At 37.5% G+C, this 18,316-nt stretch overlaps 2 pseudogenes; both read left to right on the top strand.

Moving 5' to 3' along the window:
• The first annotated feature begins 3,657 nt into the window (after positions 1-3,657).
• On the top strand, positions 3,658-7,921 carry LOC139456045 (gustatory receptor for bitter taste 93a-like; annotated as a pseudogene).
• Positions 7,922-12,321: 4,400 nt separating this feature from the next.
• Positions 12,322-17,092, top strand: LOC139456044 (uncharacterized; annotated as a pseudogene).
• Positions 17,093-18,316: the final 1,224 nt, after the last annotated feature.

The following is an 18,316-nucleotide window of genomic DNA, read 5'->3' as shown; positions in this document are numbered from 1 at the left end:
TAAATTTATGTATTATTTATGTATAACTTGTTTTAGTCACGATATGGCTGAAATACTACCGATGAGACAATAAATATTAACTCCTTACTCCTTATTATCATATTTCCAACTCGAGCTCTCTTAATACCCAATGACGTGGAGCTGACTGAACAGCACGACAGTAGCTGCTTGCCAAACGTAGCGACAGAGAGTCAGATTAATTCAGTCCCCTTCAATCATGTTTCAATGATGTAAGATAAGGATATATCACAAAAATGGAATTAAATGTTAGCCACAATCTTTAATGTCCCATGTTCTTCAGACGTCTTTACATTCAGTTCACAGAGGTGCTATTTCAGGGATGCTGGGACTGATGCAGCACTGTTTACTTTTGGCACATGTTGTATTCATACGATCTTTGTTCTGTTAGACATGGCGGAAGTATGTTGATTCAGTAATAAATAGGATACAAAACACGTTCACGTTTCAAATCAAGCTTAAGCTCGGGACTGGTAAATATGATTCCCCTGAAGACATGAACGTTATATCAACGAGTTCCATATCCTATAATTAATTCCGAGAATGCAGTGACATCACAGTGTGTCAATTTGATGTTGGAGGAAAGTGGTGCAGGACTTAGATTTTGTGAGTGAATGAGATTGGTTTAACAGGCTTGGTATAACACGGCGTTTCAACTGAGTGCGTAAGGGAAGTGATGCATGTCTTAGAAGTTTACCACTTTTGTGAAACGGGAATGGTGCTGACAAACCTAGACACATAATCCGGACGAACCGGGATTCGAATCCCGAATCACAGGTTTTTGGCGTGACCAAAGGTCTAAATTCTGCACATGGAATTGCGGCGCCTGAGACAAGTGGGCCCAATGTTCCCCCTGCAGGCCTCAGACAGTTACCTCTTTGGTGATAAGATCACTGGTATGGTGCTGACAAACTACTATGAGAAAGGTACTTAGGGTGAACTGGGTTTCGAACATACGAGGACTCGTGACACACAACTCTGCACAGCATGACGGCACCGTAAACGGCTGGGCCACCCGTGTTCTGTATACATGTAGGAAGGCTAGGACAGTTTGAATGTAAATTACATTGTGAAAATTCGTTTTTAAAATTTCATTTTGAATACGTTATAGGCCCCAACTTCTACTTCTCGACACGTAGATACATGGGGCATGGACAGTGGAAATATAAATTACATTGTGAACCTTCGTATTAAAAATGTCATTTTGAGTATTTCATAGACTACTACTACTACTACTACTACTACTACTACTACTACTACTACTACTACTACTACTACTAATCAAACTACTACTAATCAAACTACTACTACTACTTATCATACTACTACACGATCCGGGCTAGTACTAATACTACTACTACTACTTATCATACTACTACAAGATCCGGGATAGTACTACTACTACTACTACTACTAATGTTACTACTACTACTATTACAACTACTTCAAGATCCGGGGTTGAATAGGTCTTCAGCAACCCATGCTTGCCGTTAAAGGTAAGATAAGATTGTTCAGGTATAACATTTGTCAGTACTAATTCTTTATCACTTGATGGATTGTGGTATTTTAAGTGGTCGACTGTCTATTTGTTTTCAGTATTACTTACCAGATTTGTGTGAATCTATAACCCCCATGATAATGTTATAACAGCTTGGCGTGAAATACCCTTCAGTCATCTGTTCGTGTCAAGTGCAAGCGGTACCTGTACTGAAATGAAAAGAGCCACCAGTGTGTATAACTTGCCTGATCTGAAGATACGACTTATTATTACTCATCTTCTGTGGTTGGCATCCTTGCTTTATGTATTGTGTTGTTACGAACTGTGCACTGTGTTGAGCAAGTGCTTATGCATCGTTCGCATCGTGTTCAAAGAGAGATAATACGTTGTGAGTAGTCCCCCTTTTACTGTGTCTTAGCAATCATAAACAGCTGCCAATATCCCAAAATGGACACAGACTGAGTCGTTGAATGATGTAATCATTTACACTGTAATATTTACTCTATATTCGGTCATATAACAGCCCATCGCTGTGTTGCAAAACGAACATATTTCTTAAACGCCTTGACTTTTAAACAACAGAATCTCAACACTTGATATTAACATATCAGTTTTAGTTTCAACAAAATCAGTATATGTGCTGTCGGGTTACTGAATTTCTTGTCCATTCCTTTGAAAGAAAACGTGAGGTTTGTGTTATATGCGGGTATTCAATGGTTCAGCCAACGTTGACCATGATTTGATTTAATATGTCAGTAAAATGGCAAGACAGTGATTCCCTCACTCACCCATTCACTTATTCCTCCTCCCATGCATATTGATGACATTCTCGAACTCGATGAACCTCATTACACAGTGCGGTATTTACAACGTCAAATTCAGATTGGTTTCAGAAAGTAGTTGACAAAGTCATAGGTTTCATCCCTTTAATTAAGTAAATGCTGTCATCAGCCTGTATTTCTGGTCCATTAGTGGAGTGTCTGTTTTATTTACATACCACCGTCGCATGGCAGGAGTACTGCTGTATTGTGTAAGGCAACCCACACATACCTTTTTATACAAAGTGTGTGAGTGGCGGGCGCTTCTGGTACGGCAGGACCTGCATATCATTTTGGCAAACACCTTGTATCGTGAACAACTCTTAGTGATCCATTCATATAATTTCCACTTCTGTTTTGCGTTTTACACCCATTGTAATCTGTTTCGTCTGAAGAACGAGACTGGTTATTCTCTGGCGTTGACATTATACATTTTATATATGACTTCATCTTTGATATACTCACACAGCTTTTTCACTTGGGATGACATACTGGTAGTTTTCAAATATGGACAATCAATGCCAGATATTACAACAGACCCATCAGCTACCGCATTCAGAACTCTTTATTTACATTGATTATTCGGTACAGAATGTCCATTAAAGGCTTTTAAAATAAATGTTGTGGTATTTGATCATGATGATTGATTTATTGGCTCGCCTCACCCATATCCAATTTGGAATCTCTTGGGCAATTAAATGTACGTTTTGGTATTGTATGCATTGTCGAGGAAACTGTTACACGAGATACTGATGATATTTAGTTGAGGACAGAACCATATAAAGGTCTAGCTTACAAGGAGAATACACCATTTATTCAGAATCCAGACAGTCGAAAATGTTGAAGGTTTTCCAAAACTCCGTTGATACATCCAGTGATACAGATGATGTACAGGAAACATTGAAAAGTGTCCAGAGACTGATAGCGTTGTCTGGGTTATCATGGGACTATCATCAGTCGAAGTCAGCAAAAAGGTGCTCCGTCTCCTCGGTAGCTTCCTGCATATATTCAAGTTTGGTGTGCATAGTTTTCATTCTATCTTTTATCCAGGTGATACCATCGTACATTTCAGCTGAATCTTTCACGGACACAGGTCTCGCCATTTCAAGTCACATTATGATTGTGTTATTAATAACTTTTTGGGGTCTCAGTACCAACATCCACAGCAAGCTACGCATATTCTGCGAACGTCACAATGAAGCACGGTTGAAGTTTAACAATTGTGTTCCAAACACTACATTGAGGAAAAGGGTAAAGAGGGCATGTATATGTTTAAAAATCCTTGCGGCTTTCACATGTGTGGTCAGTGGAATCAGCTTAAGCATGATGATTGAGCCATCCAGTGAAATATTTTGGCCTTTACTTGTCTTTAATGCGATACACGCTGGCTATATCATCCTGCTTTACCATTCCCTATTGCTTCTGTTCTTGTTTATCTCCCTCCTTCTCACGTATGAATATGATGTTTGCACGCTGAGGCTTTTACGGGCGTCTGAAGGATCCTTCAAAGAAGAGGATATCGAGGACATTCGAGGATACCATGCAACACTGACAGGCTTGGTGGAATATGTGTGTTCCTTCATATCCATACACGTGGGTGCCGCCTTTCTCTGCTGCTTCCTCACTGCGTGTTTCTGCCTGTACATCCTGATCAACAGCGTCCCCTCCATTTTGAACATTGGTTTTGCGGCATTTGCTTTGTACTTTTCCGCCCTGAATCTCATCACTCTCACCTACCTTGGTGTCAGGCTGCACGAAGCGGTGAGTGTTACAATGTTATTGTGAAATTGTACGTTGAAACCCCGTCAGACAGAAAATCGCATATTCCGCATAATAAAACTATGGAATGTGAATAGGATTACAAGTTGTTACATTTTTCGTTTGTTTTGACCTTTTATCATCCTGGTCGATGTCAATGAGAGTGGAATAGCCCCCCGGGCTAAGAAAGTATACTCTTGAAAATTGGATCTGACTAAAGTGTTACAAGCGTTCTGCAAACTTTAGTAATCTGAATACAAACATCAAAACACTGCAAACTTCAGGTCCAAAATATAACCATTATACCCTTATCAAATACATCACCGTTGAATAACCATTCTTGTTTGCTTCATTTTGGCCACCATCAAACATGGGTGTATACTTTCTTTTGCCCGGCAGTTCAATTCGGATTAGCAGGATTCCACAGAGTAAAATACCAATAATTGTTATCTATAGTCATTGAGAACCCGAATAAAAGTATATCGCGATTCTACAATGTCTCAAAGCGAATGAATGCAGTAAAAATAATTCCTTTGGAATTACAAACTCGGATGAGTATTGTTTCCACTTACAGCAATGTCCCATGTGTCACTGCAGTTTTAGGCATAACGAGAGAAAGATTTAACTAATGGGCGACCTAGGGACAACCAGTGGCTTCCCTAGACTCAGTGTTTTATGTAATCCCATTTTGTGTCAATTTAAAAGTTTTATTTTTTTTAACAAAGTAACTGGAATGTTTGTATTCAGGCACACCGACCTCTGAACATTCTTCATGACTTGGCTGTGAGAAAGATGCCAGACAGAATGATTGCAATGGTAAGAAAACATTTAACAATTCATTTAGAGACCACACTTCAACCTCATCTGAAATATATACATATATATGAAAACGCTGATTGCATCATATACAAGTAAAATATGAATCTCGTCTTCTAAGTCCATTTTATCATTTAGCCTACAATGAGGACATAGTCTTAAATGGTATGGTATATTAAAGTTTCTGTCATAAGTCTAAAATTGCCACATCTAAATCTTGTGAAATGAATTTACAAATGTAAAGGAATAGCAATGCATAAGATGCATTAATGAGAGGCGTGTAGTGTAGAAAACCAATTTTGTTTAAAATTATCAACAAGTCTTCTTTAAAAAAATCTCATAAAAATGTTAATATTCCCAACATACTGGTGAATCCATACAAAACCAAACCCAAATTAAATAGAATATGTTTGATATGTGTAGCCTATATGACTCTGCCAGCATCATCAAGAGACTTTCACATTTAATAGCATTGATGAGGTAGCCTATTTCTATCCAGATTGAGGGGACGCGGTTGCCCAGTCGTCTTGGGCCCCGCGATTCGCTTTGCAGACTTGCGTCTCTTTGGGCACTCCAAAAACCTGTGATTGTGGCTTCGAATCCAATTTCGCCCCGATTATGTTTCTAGGTTTGTCAGCACCATACCCATGCTCGTGGGTTTCACAAAAAGTGGTAAACGACTGAGACCTGCATCACTTCGGGCTTTCCTTCCACATTAAGCTGACACGCCGATATAACTGCAATACTTTTAAAAGCTGCGTTAAACCCCACTCACTCACTTACTCACTCACTCATTCACTCACCAGAGTGATTAATCTACACCAGTACTTAACTGACCGTGACATGCATGTGAGCTGAAGTGGAGCTCTTCCACATTCACCCAGTGCTGTACTATTGCATGAACTTTTACCAACTTTCAGGACATATTTGCACATTCTTATCTAAACATTTTCAATTGTTTTGCAATATGTTGCTCCCCAGATTTATGACCCATAGCACAATATTGGTGTAACCATTGCATCAAAAACCCTGTAAAGATTAGTACAATTAATATTACCTACTCTCTTTTGATACCTGTATATTGCCATTAGAGCTTTATTTGCTTGTGATGCAAGGCAGGACTGTGCTTTTGTCCAAACTAGTCTGGGTGTAAATACTATACCTAAATATCTATAAAGTGACACCACATCACGCTTCTGGTCGTGAAGAGACCAATTCGCATAGTGTCGCAGTGCCCCAAGGTTACAAAACACAACAACCTTAATTTTTTCACATTTACTTTCATACCAGTTAATAGACAAAAAAATCCAAACCAATTTCTCTATTTTTGTAATTGTAATGCAGTATCGGCGACTGCAGAAACATCATCAACAACCATGAGAGTAAATAGATTATTTGCATCAGGAGATATATATATATATACCTTCTCCAACATATTCTTCCATCATACTAATAAGTTGATTGATGAAAATAATAAACATCTGGGGACTCAAGATGCATCCTTGACGAGTACCAACATAACAATGGAAGTAACTAGACAATCCATTTGAAGTTCTTACAGAGGCTGATAGATGTGAATACATTGATGAAAGAATATTGAAGATTTCCCCATTTTTAAGGCTCGATAGTAATACGTCATGTTTAACAGTATCAAAAGCTTTTGAAAAATCAATAAACAAACAGTAACTTTCTTTTTGCAGGCATATTTCTGGATCATTGCATGGAGTGAAAATATATGATCAGCAGTGGAATAATTTGTTCTGAATCCTGCTTTTATCTCATGAATTACATAATTTTGATCACACCACTGTCGTAACCGATTGTTTAAAATGGAAGTGTATCTGTTATACAAAGAGTCTATCAGTGATATGCCACTGTAATTGTTCGGGTCAGCCTTCACACCAGACCTGAAGATGTGTATGGATCCGGTTGTATACATGATTCGGGTTGGCTCGCGTCACACGTAACCTCACCCATATCAACATTCAACAGATTAGAGAAGTGTGTGCTCCAGTCTTGGGGACTAGTTTCCTGACTTATATTACTGGTAGCTCTGCCCTGCTTCAGAATTTTCCAGAATTCTTCAGGATTGTCCTGTGTCAGGCAACAAATACATGTACATTCTCTCACCGAGATGGCCTTACTGTCCGTTAGACCCGCCAGAGACGTCCTCAACCACCCACATGCTTCTGTAACACACAATCTCACCTTCACACATTTCATGTTTCCAGGTTTCATTTCTTACTTTACACGTTATATCTGTTAAATTTGATATACGTCATCAAGCATCTTAAACATGATAAATGTTCCTGAAGATGTTTCATTTGATAAATGCTGTTAAATGATGTTACTTTAAAAAATAACCATTTTGAAACGTTTCAATTATTATGTTGTTATCTATGTCTCTATCTATGTAAGTTAATAAATTTGCAGTGTCTTATCAATAGCTTAATTTTTTCTCACGAACCCAGGTCACATTGTTCGCAAACAAGTTGTCTCAACGTCAGATCGGAATCAGTGTTTTAGGCCTAATGACCATCACGAAGGACACAATCCTAACGGTACGTTGAATTATTTATTTAGATTTTTCGCTGAAACATAAACAATATATATATATATATAGAGATAGATAGATAGATAGATAGATAGATAGATAGATAGATAGATAGATAGATAGATAAAATACAAAAGTCCAAAGATGAGCTGTATAATTTACTCAGTCGGTTTCACGCATGTGATTTCAAGTGTACAAGTTTACCGTTACGATGTTTTGACGTCACAGTGCACTCTAACATAGTATATATACTATGTATATATCTTTACCAATAACCCATTGTAGTTCCATTACTTTGCTTTTTTGTTGACACAGATCATCGGGACCCTCCTCACCTATGTTTTCATCGTGATCCAGTTTAAACCGGAATCAACTGGCGGAATGCAACAGGAAACAAACACCACAGCAGGATAACTGCATCAAGTCGTATTTGACTTGCGCTTGAAGTTTGTGCACTAATGGTTTTGCAGTTTTAGTTTGTAATGTTTGGACATCGTCACTGTGAACACCATGCTTTGAACTGCCTTTGAAAGTGTTCATTGATAATGGAACAACTTTTTAAATATTGATTCACATGTAATCAGCGAAATGCAGGCTCGATTGATTAAAACATGTGACTTAGATATATTCATAGTCAATACACTGATTTTAAGTGGAGAAACCCTGAAGAATCACAAAGAGCTGTCAGTTGTTCGAGACACACGAAACAACACCCCTCCCTGTGTTATTGTACAATAACATACATATGTTAATTATATGGACATTTACTTTTTCTACAAAACCACACGAGAGTCATTGGCGCTATGCTAAACATTCTTAATGGATGCTCATAGGCAAAAGTAAGTGCAATCACATGCATCTCATTAATTCTAAATGACCTAAAAGATCGACCAGTCTTCTAATTGTACACAAACCAGTTATCAAGACAGATCAGGAGAGTTCGATGCAGCTTTCAAGAGCAGTATTCATTCACTGTCATGAGCAACGCCTGTGACGAGTAAATGGCTGCTACCCCGTCGGGATTCCTGGTCAGAATAGATCCCCAGGACATAAGATGGATCGGGTGGTTAGGCCCAGTAAATGGTTGATAACATATTTTGGGGGAAAAAGCCACATCCGAAATTGCCGCTCCATTTCGAACTGCCATGCAGGTGGGGATTGGACATTTTAATGTAAAGTAAATAACTGAATGAATACTAATACCGTGAGTCCACTGAAGGGTTAGGGTTAGGGTTAGGGTTAGTGATTCTTTGCCAAAACAAACACTTCAACCACAAACTTCATCTAGACGCGTGATAGAAGTATCCCGGTTCTATCAATCGGTAACCCCAAGCCCTGTCATAAACTTATTTCCTCACATATTTGATTTTTACAAATGCATTCTTTAGTCTTGTCTGTAACAAGTTTGAATGCACTAATTATCTAATGCCAGAAGGCGATGGCTCATGGGCAAATTTGATGATGTTGACCTCAAAATTGTGTAGGTGGTCAATTTTGTGTCATTTAATTTGATATACAAATATAACTATTTGGGTCAGAATCTTTAATTTCTCTGTATAGTCAGTTCACAGAGATACTATTTTAGGGATGCTGGTACTGACTTGTAGCTCTGTTTACATTTTACATTTTGCACCTGTTATATTCATACGCTCTTTGCTATGTTAGACATGGCGGAAGTATGTTGATTTGGTAATAAATAGGATACAAAACACGTTCCCGTTTCAAATCAAGCTTGAGCTCGGGTTAGTAAAGATGATTCCCTCAGAACGCGAGCTTTATATCAACGAGTTACATTTCCTGTAATTAATTCCGATTAATTTGGTGTTGGAGGGAAGTCCGAAGTGGTGCAGGATTTAGTAAGTGAATGAGATTTGTTTAACGTGGCTGTGTATAACAGTATTCCTGTTATATCACTGCGTTTCTGCTTAGTGCGTTAGGAAATTGATGCATGTTTTTACCACTTTGGTGAAACGGGTATGGTGCTGACAAAGCATGAAACATAATCAGGTCAAACCAGGATTCGATCAAAGGTTTATGGCTTACCCAAAGGTCTAAACTCTGCACATGGAATTACAGTGCCTCTAAAAGTTTAGTTTAATAAATAAACCAATATTTTCACAGATAAGATTGTTCAGGTATAACATGTATCAGTGCTAATGGTTTATTACTTGATGGACTATGGTATATTAAGTGGTCGACTGTATCTATAATCGCCATGATATATAATACAATTTGGCGTGAAATACCTCTCATTCACCTGTAGGTGTCAAGTGCAAGCGATACTTGTACTGAAATGAAAAGAGCCACCAGTGTGTATAACTTGCCTGATCTGAAGATACGACTTTAAATTCCAGACATTTTGTGGTTGACATCCTTGTTTGATGTATTGTGTTGTTACCAACTGTGTAAAGTGTGGAGCACGTACTTATGGTTCGTTCATATCGTGTTCAAAGAGAGACAATACGTCGTGAGTTTTCACCCTTTTATTGAGGCGCAGCAATCATAAACAGCCGTCAATATCCTAAAAATGGACACTGAACGATGTGATCATTAACTCTGTAATTTCGATCAGTTATGCTGAGTCATCTACAAAAGAAATGTTCGGACGGAGACTTTAAAACTGTCCATCACTGTGTTGCAAAACGAGGATATTTCTTGAAAGCCTTTACTTCTAATTAACATAATCTCAATACTTATATGAAAGTAACCTATCGTTTTTAGTTTCAACAATATCAGTAAATGCGCTGTGTGACTGGATGTCCTGTTCATCATCTAATTGTCTGGTTTGTTCACATGCCGTCGCATGGCAGGAATGGTGCGGTGCGCTGTCAGGCAACCAACGCATACTGTTCTGTCAACAAATTGTGCGAGTGGCGGGCACTACTGGTAGGGCAGGACTTGCGGATCCTTTTCGCAAACACATGGTGTCATCACCACTTTTAATCCATTCATATAATTTCCTCTGTTATTTTGTGTTTACGCCCAAGACAATCTGTCTCGCGGGATGATCGAGACTGGCTATTCTCTGACGTTGCCATTTCACATTTTATATATTACTTCATGTTTGATATCATACTCACTCAACATTTTGACTTGGGATGACAAACTGAAGTTTTCAAATGTTGACAACTATTCCCAGATATTTCAACAAACCGATTAGACAATTACGTGCAAGCACAAATCAATGCTTTATTATTTGATCACGTTGAAGGACATTTTGTCTCGCCTCGCCCATTTCCATTTGGTATTAAATGTACGTTCGGTTTAAGTTGACACACTCTGATGTAATGAGCTATCATCAGGTACAACTTGGCATACCCCGACAGAATACTTATCATGCCAGAACTCGCTGGTTGATACCGTTTTAATGCTAACTTCTGTTGAAATTAAATCCACACCCCAACTATTACTTTTACTCTTCCGAACTGTAATATCTAGACATGTAGAAGGATATGGACATTACACTGTACGTCACACTACCGACATCATGAATAACTTAACTAACTGTTACATCTATTTCTTCCTCTGTTTCTCTGCCCCTCTCCCTTTCTGTTTATCTCTCGCCCTTCCTGAATGACATGATAACATAACAATGTGGATGACATATGTAAACGCCGTGTCTAACAATTACCGGTTAATACAAGATGTGTCAGCACCGACGTCTCAAAGAAAACATGAGGTTGGTATTATGTACGAGTATTCAAAGGTTCAGCACTTGTGATTTAATATGTCAGCAAAAAGGTAAGAAAATGATTCCCTGACTCACTCATTCACACACTGACTTATTCATCCTACCATGCATATTGAAGACATTATAGAATTTGACACAGAGATCCCCAGTTCTTCTGGAACAGAAATCAATTTACCTTATTGCACAGTGAGGTATTCTACGTCACATTCAAAGCTTGGTTTCAGAAAGAAGTGGTCACAGTCAAAGCTTTCGTCCCATTTTAACTGGCGATGACGTGCTGGTAGTTTTCAAATGTGGACAACTAATGCCAGGTATAACAACCGACCTATCATCTACTTCATCAAGAACCCATTGGTTTCATGAATTATTCGGCTCAGAATGTTTATTGAAACGCTTCTAGCACGTAATTCCTAAAGCTGTGCTTTAGGAATTACGTGCCAGCAGCGTTTCTCAAACAAATAAATGTTGCATTTTTTATCTTCCTAGTGCTAGATAGGCTCGCCTCGCCCATATCCAATTTGAAATCTCTTGGGGATTTAAATATGCGTTCTGAGTTGTATGTTTACTGATGCATCGTCATGGAAACTGTTACACAAGATAATAGTGATACTGAGTTGAGAACAGAACCACATGAATGTCTAGAATCCGAAGAGAATACACTATATTTTTATAATCCAGTCAGTCGAAAATGTTGAAGGTTTTTCAAAATACCGTTGGTACATCCAGTGATACAGATGATGTACAGGAAACATTGACAAGTGTCCAGAGACTGATGGCATCGTCTGGGTTATCATGGGACTATCAGCAGTCGAAGTCACCAAAACGGTGCACCGTCTCCTCTGTTGCTTCCAGCATATATTCAAGTTTGGTGTGCATATTTTTCATTCTATTGTTTATCGAAGTGATAACATCGTATACTGAATCGATCACGAAAACAAGTATCTTGCTAACAAGTCACATTGTAATTCTGTTATCAATAACCTTCTGGGGCCTCAGTACCAACATCCACAGCAAGCTACGCATATTCCGCGAACGTCTCCATGAAGCACGGTTGAAGTTTAACAGTTGTGTTCCAAACACTACATTGAGGAAGAGGGTAAAAAGGGCATGTATATGTATAATAATCTTCGCGGCTTTCACCTGTGTGGCCAATGGAATCAATACAGGCATGACGCTTGAAACATCCAAGGAACTATATTGGCCTTTACTTTTCTTGAATGTGATAATTATTGGCTATATCATTCTGATATACCATTCGTTATTGCTTCTATTCTTGTCCATCTCCCTCCTTCTCACCTATGAATATGATGTTTGCACCCTGAGACTGTTACGGGCATCTGAAGGGTCCGTCAAAGAAGAGGATATTGAGGACATTCGAGGATACCATGCAACACTGACAGGCTTGGTGGAATATGTGTGTTCTTTCATATCCATACACGTGGCTGCTGCCTATCTCAGCTCTTTTCTGATTGAGTGTTTCTGCCTGTACTTCTTCATCAACGACGTCCCCTCGCTTGGTTACTTTGTCTTTGCGGCATTTGCTGTGTACATTTCCACATTGCATCTCGTCACTCTCACCTACCTTGGTATCCGGCTGCACGAAGCGGTGAGTGTTACAATGTAATTGTGGAATTGTACATTGAAACCTTGTTAGACAGAAATCACATATTCTGAATGATAAATTTATGAAATGTCTATATGAATACAAGGGGTTCTATGATTCTTTTGTTTGGACATGTTATCATCTCGGTCTATTTCACTGAGAATGGTATAAACTGCCGGGCAAAAGAAAATATACTCTTGAAGATTGGATTTGACCAAAGCATTACACAACGGTCTTAAAACGCCAGTAGTCTGGAAACATTCGCCGAAACACTGCAGACTTAAGGTCCAAAATACAACTTTTATACCCGTATCAAATTCATCACCATCGGATAACCATTCTCTTTTGCTTCATTTTTGGCCACCATCCAACACGGGGATATACTATGTTTTGCCCGGCAGTTTAGTTCGGACTAGCAGGGTTCCACTGAATAAAAGCAGTACAACGGTTAATTGTTGATATGGCGAACCCTAATAAAGCGTATATCGTGATTCAACAAGGTCTTGATGTAAATGAATGTAGTAACAATAATGCGTATATCGTGATTTAACAAGGTCTTTATGTAAATGAATGTGATAACAATTATGCACATATCGTGATTCTAAAGGGTCTTAAAGTAAATAAATGTGGAAGCAATAATGCCTATATCGGGATCTACAAGGTCTTTATGTAAATGAATGTAGTATCAATAATGCGAATATCGTGATCCTACAAGTTATTGATGTAAATGAATGAAGTAACAATAATGCGTTCATCATGATTCTATCAAGTCTTCATGTAAATGAATGTCGTTACATTAAGGCGTGATTCTACTAGGTCTTCATCTAAGTCAATGTAGTAACAATAATGCGCATATCATGATTCTACAGGGTCTTACTGTAAATATATGTGGTGACAGTAATACACATATCGTGATTCTTAAAGGTTTTCATGTAGTCTGTCTTACAGACCCTGATACATTTATATCAACTACAGCCCATGCAAGTCTATAATGTTTGGCAAGTCTAGATTACTGCAGTATCAGAATGAAGAGAATCACTGGGCTCCCTTTTTATTAGATTTTTATTTTCTGTATGATATGTTCATTTCAGAGACTATATGTTAGTCTAGTTTTCATGTGAACGAATGTGGTAACAATAATGCGTATATCATGATTCTACAAGGTCTTCATGTAAATAAATGTGGTAACAATAAAACGTATATCGTGAATCTACAGGGTCTTCATGTAAATTAACAAAGGAACAATAATGCATATATCGTGATACTTCAAGATTTCATGTAAATGAATATCGTAACAATAATGTGTATGTCGTATTTCCACAAGGTCTTCATGTAAATGAATGTCGTAACATTAAGGCGTATATCGTGATTCCACAAGGTCATACTGTAAATATATGTGGTGAAAATAATGCACACATCGTGATTCTAAAAGGTTTTTTATCTGAATAAATGTGGTAACAATAATACGTATATCGTGATTCTACAAGGTCTTTATGTAAACGAATTTGGTAACAATAATCCCTATGTCGTGATTCTACAAGGTCTTGATGTTAATGAATGTAGTAGCAATAATGCATATATCGTGATTGTACAAGGTCTTAATGTAAATGAATCTGGTAACAATAATGCGTATTTCCAGATTCTACAAGGTCATCATGTAAATGAATGTAGTAACAATAATGCCTATATCGTGATAGTACAAGGTCTTAATGTAAATGAATATAGTTACAATAATGCGAATATCGTGATTCTACAAGGTCCTCATGTAAATAAATGGAGCAATAATGCGTACATCGTGAATCAACAAGGCCTTAATGTAAATAATGAAAGTAGTAACAATAATGCTTATATCGTTATTCTACAAAGTGTTCATGTAAATAAATGTAGTAACAGTAATGCTTATGTTGTAATTCTGCAAGGTCTTCATGTAAATGAATGTAGTAACAGTAATGCGTATGTCGTAATTCTACAAGGTCTTCATGTAAATGAATGTAGTAACAGTAATGCGTATGTCGTAATTCTGCAAGGTCTTCATGTAAATGAATGTAGTAACACTAATGCGTATATCGTGATTCTACAGCATCTTAATGTAAATAAATGAAGTAGCAATAGGGCATATATCTTGATTCTACAAGGTCTTCATGTAAATGAATGTAGTAAAATCAATGCTTATGTCTTGAATCTACAAGGTCTTAATGTAAATGATTGTAGTAACAATTATGTGTACATTGGGAATCTACAAGGCCTTAATGTAAATAATGAACGTAGTAACAATAATGCTTATATTGTTATTCTACAAGGTCTTCATGTAAATAAATGTTGTAACAACAATGCATATATCGTGATTCTACAGGGTCTTCATGTAAATGAATGTAGTAATAGTAATGCATATATCGTAGTCTTCATGTAAGGTCTTCATGTAAAATAATCTGGTAACAATAATGCTTATATCGTTATTCTACAAGGTCTTCATGTAAATAAATGTAATAACAGTAATGCATATATCGTAGTCTTCATGTAAGGTCTTCATGTAAATGAATGTTGTAAAAATAATGTGTATATCGTGATTCTACAAGGTCTTCATGTAAATGAATGTAGTAACAGTAATGCGTATATCATGATTCTGCAGGGTCTTAATGTAAATAAATGTAGTAAAATTAATGCGTATGTCTCGAATCTACAAGTTCATAATGTAAATGAATGTAGTAACAATAATGCGTATATCGTGATTCAACAAGGCCTTAATGTAAATAAATGTAGTAACAGGGCCTTCATGTTAAGGAAAGTAGTAACAATAATGCGTGTATCGTGATTCAACAAGGCCTTAATGTAAATAAATGTAGTAACAGGGCCTTCATGTTAAGGAAAGTAGTAACAATAAAGCGTATATCGTAAGTCTACAATTTTTTCATATAAAACAATAATATAGTAACAATAATGCGTATGGGATTACAAACGGGGGTGATTATTGTATTGTTTCCACTTAAAGCTTGTAGCAATGTTCCATGTGTCTCTGCGACTTAAGGCATAACGAGGGAATAATTAAAGGAATGGCCTACGTAGAGCTACCACCAGTGACTTCGTTATACTCAATGTATTATGTAATCAGATCTTGTGTCAATTTAAATGTTTTATTTATGAACTAAGATTAGTTTTTTAACAAAGTAACTGGAATATTTTTGTTCAGGCACACCGACCTCTGAACATTCTGCATGACTTGGCTGGGAGAAAGATGCCAGACAGAATTATTGCACTGGTAAATCGTTATAATGAAACAATCAGAGTCAACGCATGAATCCGTATCCATTTGGGTTCATTCTAACCGTCACTTTGCAACTATGTCTTCATGTTTCCAGGAACTTTCTCTCATGATTGAAACTGAATTTGTCAGCTTGGACCAACCGCCCTCTGTCCTAGCCTACTGAGTCCGTTAGGCGTGGTAATTGTATTCAAATTGCGTAGATCGGAGCTCATGATGTCAATCACTTGATTGTTTGGTCCACACTTGACTATATTTATAATCCAGTCATATAGCTGAAATATTGCTGTGTGCAAACAAACGTGTGGTAGTTTGGTTTCTCGGATTGACACATTTGGCATGTCAGTTTCTCGAATCATACCTCAATGATCACAAAAATATTCCCAGTCATCACTTTGGCATATATAAGACACAATTCACTCGCTAATACACTCATGGATACATCGGATACTGGGGATCGACAATGCCTCATAGGAACACGTAACCATATACGATATTAATTTAACAGATTGGAAATTTTATGTGTTAAACATCCTACATGTTTTATCTGTTAAATTGAATAATTGTCTTCAAGCACCCGAAACTTGAAATGAAATGCTCCTGAACATATTTGATATGATAAATGTTAATATGTGCCAATGATAAACATAACATTTTGGAACGTTTAAATTATGATGATGTAATTAAACAATATATATGTTATTTAATGATTATGAAGTGTCTTGTCAATATTCCCTCTTTCTTACGAATTGTTCACCCAGGTCACACTGTTCGCAAACAAGTTGTCTCAACGGCATATCGGAATCAGTGCTTTAGGCCTAATGACCATCACGAAGGACACGATCCTAAAGGTACGTGGACTTCATATAGATCAAGACATTTTTGTCCTCAATGTATACTGTTCTCCATTACCTTTCTTCTTTGTTGACACAGATCATCGGGACCCTCCTCGCTTATGTTTTCATCGTAATCCAGTTTAAACCGGAATCAACTGACGGAATGCATCAGGAAACAAACTCCACGGCAGGATAACTGCATCAAGTCGTATTTGACTTGCGCTTGAAGTTTGTGCACTAATGGTTGAGCAGCTTTACTTTGTAATGTTTTGACATCGTCGCTTTGCAAAGCATGCTTGTGAAACGCATGCCGTGTTTTAAGTTGTTATAATGGTCTCCGAATGTGAATAGATAGAGTTAAAATCTAAAAGAAATGATACCAAGAATAATGAGAGAAAACAAAGAGAAGCAGTCAAGATTCGCCGCCACAAGCCATGAATCAACAGAGATCACGGCTATCGCATCTCATCCCCGAACTCAAGCAATAGGGTTTTTTTCAACTCTTACCACCTACGAGTATGTATACTTAATCCGGTTGAATTGTCTTCCCGTATTATTCGCTTCGTCATCATGTGTTCTCTGTCCATCATGTCGTTACAATATTATCCTTCTGTTGTTTCTATATAACCGACTCATGTTAAACTCCCTCATATATGAAAATTGTTGTTACTATTAATCCTTTACCTTCCATATATAATTCTGTTTAATGTTCAGTATTCAGGCTTGCTTGACAACGGTATCAGGATCTATACCGAAACGTCGCTATTACAGTATAATAAAGAAGGTGTTATCCATAAATTGTGTCCACTTTGTCATCCTTCTGGGAAATGTCAAACAATACATACTCACCCACTAACTCACTCACCATTGGAGGACCAAAACGTGGATGTGGTGCTACACCAAATTCAGCAATAATACGGTAAAAGCATCATGTCCTGAATCTGACTGAGTCTAGATCTACTTGTGATCTAGAGAATGAATAACGACCTCAGCTTGGTAAACAAAAATTGAAACCATATTTATCTTTCTCTAGTTTGCTGTATGTACTGGAAATTCTTTCACTGGGAAACTGCTCACTCCTTAACCACTTAGAAGTAAGAATCTTAATTTTAAGTGAGATAAAATGTTGTGGATGACTGTATGAACGTGTATCAGCACCAACCTTTCAAAGGAAACATGAGGATCGTGTTATATCCAATAGTGCAGCCAACGTTTACCGTTATGAGTTAGTACGTCATGACAAAGGCGAGATAACGATTCACTCACTCCCGCACTCACCCACTCTCTTATCCACGTGGAACAGAAATCAATGAACTTAATTCAAAGCTTGGTTTTGTGGCGGAAAAGAGTAGTTGACACAGTCACCGTTATCCTCCCTTGCATTTACTTTGTATATTACTTCATGTCTGTTATCATGTTCGCGCATTTTCACTCTCGATAAAATGCTGTAGTTTTCAAATTTGGA

This window comes from Haliotis cracherodii, unplaced genomic scaffold, assembly GCF_022045235.1.
Source record: "Haliotis cracherodii isolate W230 unplaced genomic scaffold, xgHalCrac1.p SCAF_11, whole genome shotgun sequence".
Taxonomy (NCBI): Eukaryota; Metazoa; Mollusca; class Gastropoda; order Lepetellida; family Haliotidae; genus Haliotis; species Haliotis cracherodii.
Note: the sequence above shows the minus strand (reverse complement) of the source record. Positions and strands in the feature narration are given on the sequence as shown.